The sequence below is a fragment of the Malaclemys terrapin genome, chromosome 2 (genome assembly GCF_027887155.1).
Source record: "Malaclemys terrapin pileata isolate rMalTer1 chromosome 2, rMalTer1.hap1, whole genome shotgun sequence".
In the NCBI taxonomy this organism is placed as follows: Eukaryota; Metazoa; Chordata; order Testudines; family Emydidae; genus Malaclemys; species Malaclemys terrapin.
This window is the reverse complement of record NC_071506.1, coordinates 204,434,877-204,440,081: the sequence shown is the minus strand read 5'-3', so window position 1 is coordinate 204,440,081 and position 5,205 is coordinate 204,434,877. Positions and strand designations below refer to the sequence as shown.

General features: G+C 40.9%; 1 long non-coding RNA gene across 1 annotated transcript; it reads right to left on the bottom strand.

Annotated features, from left to right (window-relative positions):
* Window positions 1–515: 515 nt before the first annotated feature.
* On the bottom strand, window positions 516–4,992 carry LOC128831053 (uncharacterized). Its single transcript, XR_008443731.1, has 3 exons — window positions 4,910–4,992; window positions 3,847–4,384; window positions 516–769 (listed from the first exon to the last, which is right to left on the bottom strand). It is a non-coding gene; the product is annotated as an uncharacterized LOC128831053 (long non-coding RNA).
* Between the last annotated feature and the right edge of the window lie 213 nt (window positions 4,993–5,205).

Here is a 5,205-nt window from a genome sequence, read left to right as displayed (position 1 = left end):
GAGGGACTATAATGTCACGCAGGAGTTGGAGAGGACTCTGTGTAAGTCCTTATAGGTCAGGAAGAATTCTAGGCTGAAGCCTTGCTAGCATGGCAGGTGTGATGGTGCTGCCCGTGGGAGCCAGCTGAGGTCACTCAATTAGGATGAACTGCAAACAAAACAGGGCAGACAAACCCCCAAAAGCTAGTGGATATTCCAATACTTAGATTTACGAAGCCAGCACAAAACAACTTCTATATTACCATAAGGTTACTCAGAAGTCCAAACAACGCAGTTCCCTTAAAGTTCCCAGCCTCAGGTCTCCGTCCAGACACACCTGTCAGATATGATGATGATTACTGAAAATCTTATCTCATCATATAAAAGAAAAGGTTCTTCCAATCCCAAAGGATCAGCTACATACCCAGGTCCAATTATAACTTAGATCTTCTCCAAAATACACACTAATAGTCAATTGTTATTAACTAAACTAAAATTTATTAAAAAAGAAAAGAGAGAAAGTGTTGGTTAAAAGATCAATATACATACATTGAATTCAATTCTTGAGGTTCAGATACATAGCAGAGGTGAGCTTGTAGTTGCCAAAAGTCCTTTTAGATATAGTCCATAGGTTATAGTCCAATGTCCATATTCAGGGTGACTCCAGTCACTGACTGGGGATCTCAATCCTTGTGGCTTAAGGTTTCCCCCCTCTTGAAACCCAAAGCAGATCTGAGATGAAGTAGGATTGTGTCCCAAGGTTCTTATACTTTTCCAGGAGCCTTTTGACCTGAGAAAACAATAGGCTTAACTCTCCTTCTCCCAAACATCCTGGCAATTAGCACAGGGTAATTTAACCATTAAACAGTTCAGATACAGGTTACCACAACCTTCAAAGAGACATATAGACAATAATACTATTTCACTCAAGTATCATCATAAATGTTAATATTCCCTTTTTGATCTTTGAATTAAAGCTATAGTAATAGACAAGACTTGTTTGCTTACATCACAAGACCTGAGCAAACACCTACCCTTCTATCTCTAACAATGCATACTTGCATTTCAAAGCTCTATTCATTTACATATCTTCCTAACCAGTCTTTAAAGTTTGGCCATGTCAGGTTAGTCTGTGAGTTAATTAACTCTTTTTGGCCCTGTCACCTTTCAATGAGATATTATATTACATTCATAACATCACAGCAGGATATGGAACAAGTAATGTTTCTGCAACAAAAAGAGAAATTAAAGCTAAACTGCCACAAATTGAATCAACACAGCCTATTCAAAGTGAAACTAATACAGAGAGAGACAGTCTCAGATCCAACTAAACCTGCCATTATAATGTAGAAGACATTCTAGAATTACAGACCATGTTGGTGACTCCACCAAAAAGGAAAAATTATGTTTTAGAAGTCTAGAATAGCAATTGAAAATGGATTAAAGACAGGATTTCCTGGGTCAGAAATCACAGACGGTCTGGTCTATGCAATTAGTCCAGGATTAAAGTTCAGAATTTACTTGTAGGCAGTGCTTAAATTCTCACTGAGTATTTCCCAGAGCCCTGGGGTTCAGGTCTTCAGCCCCATGGGGCACGCCAGGGCTTGCGACTTCAGCCCCACAAGGCACACTGGGGCTCCTGTGGGTTTGAAATATTTATCAGAGCTCCTCTCCAGATGGCTCTGGCTGAATTTAAGCCCTGCTTATAGGGCAAGGATCTCACATCGCCCAACTGATCCTTCAAATATATTATCAAAACAAAGGCCCAGAGCTCTACCAAAAACTCCCTAAGGCAACTCAAAAACCTAGAGAGACTTCACAGGACTTCCTGTGGCATGCAATGTATATTCATCAATGAATTATCTTTGCATCAGAGAGGCAGATTCTGCACTAAAATACTAGCCTGAACTGGCTCCAAGTCAGTTTTTAGTCAGTTTTGACTGGCTTGCACAATGATAATGTTAGAGGAATCATAAAACTTTACTTTCATGATTTAAATGTAGCTGGGCACTGGGGAGACTCAGTCTGCTACCAACTCCCAAAGAAGGTCATAATTCCAAGAATAAATAGACTTCTCCTTCAGAAATTAAGCCGTGTTGTAATAGAGGCTTAATAACCCACTACACAGAGTCATTATCACCATTACCTTGAAGCCATTCTGAGAATACACAAATACTTCTCTGCCGTTCACTAAGCTTGTAAAGGTTGCACCCTGTGTAAGAGGTCATTTGTTTTATTAACCCTCTCATTCCTGAATTTAATACAGATGAGTCTATATGGTTGCCAGCTAGAGTGGGAAAGGTTACATGAGTGGGTGGGACATGGAAAGCCTAAGAAGAGGGACAGCAGCAATGGAGAAACAGGGGAAGGCATATAAAGGGAGCCCTGAGCAGCAGCCTGCAGAGAAAGGAAGAGTAAAGATGCATAAAGCAAGAGATTCTAGCTGCAGGAGGCTCAGCCTGGGGGAAATGGAAGGGGCAGTTGGGTCTGGCCACTCTTGGGAGTCTGAGGAAAGGACGGCAGTGTTGGATGGAGTGGGAAATGTGAGAAATGTTGGATTCAATGAAGAAAGAAGATTGGCTGTGGTCTGGGCCTGTGTACAATGGAGCAGAACTGTAGAAGGAAAGGAAAAATCAAATGCACAAATAATAATTGGACAGGCGGTAGTACTGCAGAAAAGGATCTGTGGGTTATAGTGGATCACAAACTGAATATGAGCCAACAATGTGATGAAGTTGCAAAAAAGGCTAATTTGAGGTTTCAGAGTAACAGCCGTGTTAGTCTGTATCCGCAAAAAGAAGAACAGGAGTACTTGTGGCACCTTAGAGACTAACAAATTTATTAGAGCATAAGCTTTCGTGGACTTCTTCGGATGCATCCGAAGAAGTGGGCTGTAGTCCACGAAAGCTTATGCTCTAATAAATTTGTTAGTCTCTAAGGTGCCACAAGTACTCCTGTTCTTCTTAAAAAGGCTAATATTATTCTAGGGTGTATTAACAGGAGTGCTGTGTGTAAAACAAAGGAGGTAATTGACCCATTCTACTTGGCACTGGAGAGGCCTCAGCTGAGGTACTGTGTCCGGTTCTGGATGCCCCACTTCTAGAAAGATGTGGACAAATTGGAGAGAGTCCAGAGGGGAACAACAAGAATAATAAAAGGTTTAGAAAACCTGACCACTGAGGATAGGTTAAAAAATCTGGGCATGTTTAGTCCTGAGAAAAGAAGACTGAGGGGAGAACCTGAGAACAGTTTTCAAATAGGATAAGGAGTGTTATAAAGAGGATGGTAATCAATTGTTCTCCATGTTCACTGGAGGTAGGACAAGAAGTAATTGGTTTATTCTGCAGCAAAGGAGATTTAGGTTAGATACTATGAACAACTTTCTAGCTAGAGGGGTAGCTAAGGTTAGGGTAGGGTAGAGTGGAAAAGGTTACCAAGGGAGGTTGTGGAATCCCTGTCAATGAAGGTCTTTAAGAACAGGTTAGGCAAACACCTGTCCAGATTTACTTGTTCCTGCCTCTCAGAGAGGATGGACTAGGGGACCTCTCAAGGTCCTTCCAGCCCTACATTTCTATGATTCTATGAATTAACTAGAGAGGTTGAGCTAAAGCAAGACTGCTGCCAGTGAGTAGAACATGGGAGATGGAGCCAGAAGAGGGAAACATGAAATGAATAAAAGCTGCTGGTTTGAGGGAGTGGAAGAAGTGGTGCAGCCTCAGAGCAGCAGAGAGGCCAGGGGCTGACACTAATGCATCCCATCAAAAGCACCCTTTCGATCTAATGCTAAAGGTGTCACCACTGTAGAGCCAAAGAGTTCAAGCCATTCCAGGACGCTCCAGCATTATAACCTACTTTCATTAATCTCACCTCATTCTTGAAGTTCATCTTGCTCATTTCATCACCCTTTGTTTCAAGTTTGCTCAAACCACATCTTTGCTGTGTTTAGGGTTCACCGTGGTCACCTCTAGTGCTGCTATTTTCTGTGCTTTTCCACAAGATGGTGCTGCTAAACTCTGGCAGCCCTGACTGTGTTGTTACCCGACTACTAATAGCAGTTAATAGTAATCCCTTAACAAACAGGACACCTGGATTTGGAGTGTCTTGTGATGAGAGTAATTTTTGCACAGCTTTATTATTTTTAAAAATATTTGTCTTTATACAAGTAGGAAGAATTAATCTATAAATCCCTCCAATGGCAGAAAAAAGTTGTTAGAAATACTAATTCAAGTACAATTGTAACAGAGTTTGTAATTTAAGTGGTCATTGTCATTCACTCATGTAGTCTTTGGTTGCTAACCATGGCGAGAGGCTCACTATAGATGCCAGGTTGGATAGGTAGAACATTTCTATTGTTCTGAAAATGACTGGGGAGTCCGCTTGCAGCTAATTTAGCACTTGAAAATTCCTAGGAATTACAAAAAAAATAAGTTGCATTAAAAGGCAACACATTCATACAAAGCATTTCCCTTTGTTCCTACCAGAATCCACAGTTATGCAATACTGTGTGGTTTGCTTCTTCTATAGTAAAGTGAAATAAATTGGTATGCATATTATCTATCCCATTTTGACACCAGCAGAGCTCAGACTGAAATGATTTTTAGCATGTTATTTTATAGTAATTAGGTCTGCATTACCACAAAACAAAGAGTGTTCCACCAATAACTGGTATCACCAAGGTGATGCCCTGGGTTCCCCATCAGTTTTGATTCAGTACAAATATTCACATTAGTTACTTTTTTGAAGTCTTGGCTCAAGTCCCCACTGAACATCATGTACATGGAGTTAATACAGACACCTATTGTGCAGCTATTTAGAGCAGGGACTGTCTTTTTGCTATGTGTTTGTACAACGCCTAGCACTATCAGGTCCTGTTCCATGCCTAGGATTCCTACTCAATACTGCAAAACAATAATAAAAAAAACAACCATACCTTAAGCCCCCACCTGCTCTTTTTTTTACACCAGCAGCCTATTGTATCCAAAATGTTTTCAGCTCCCCTCTTGACAAAGAATTAAACTCTTCTGTAGAAAGAGAGAAAGGAAGCAATGAATGAAGTAGACTGCCCTCAGACCTAAATAGTAAAGTAGCTTTTGGGCAGTGGCTGAGAAAAAGTGTGTATAGTGAGGTAAAAGGCCTGTATCTCAGGTGTTTATTGTCACTAGTTTGTCAGGGTGGGAGGTGGTGTAGCTTTTGTCTTCCTGTAGATACAGCCTCAGTAAGCAACCA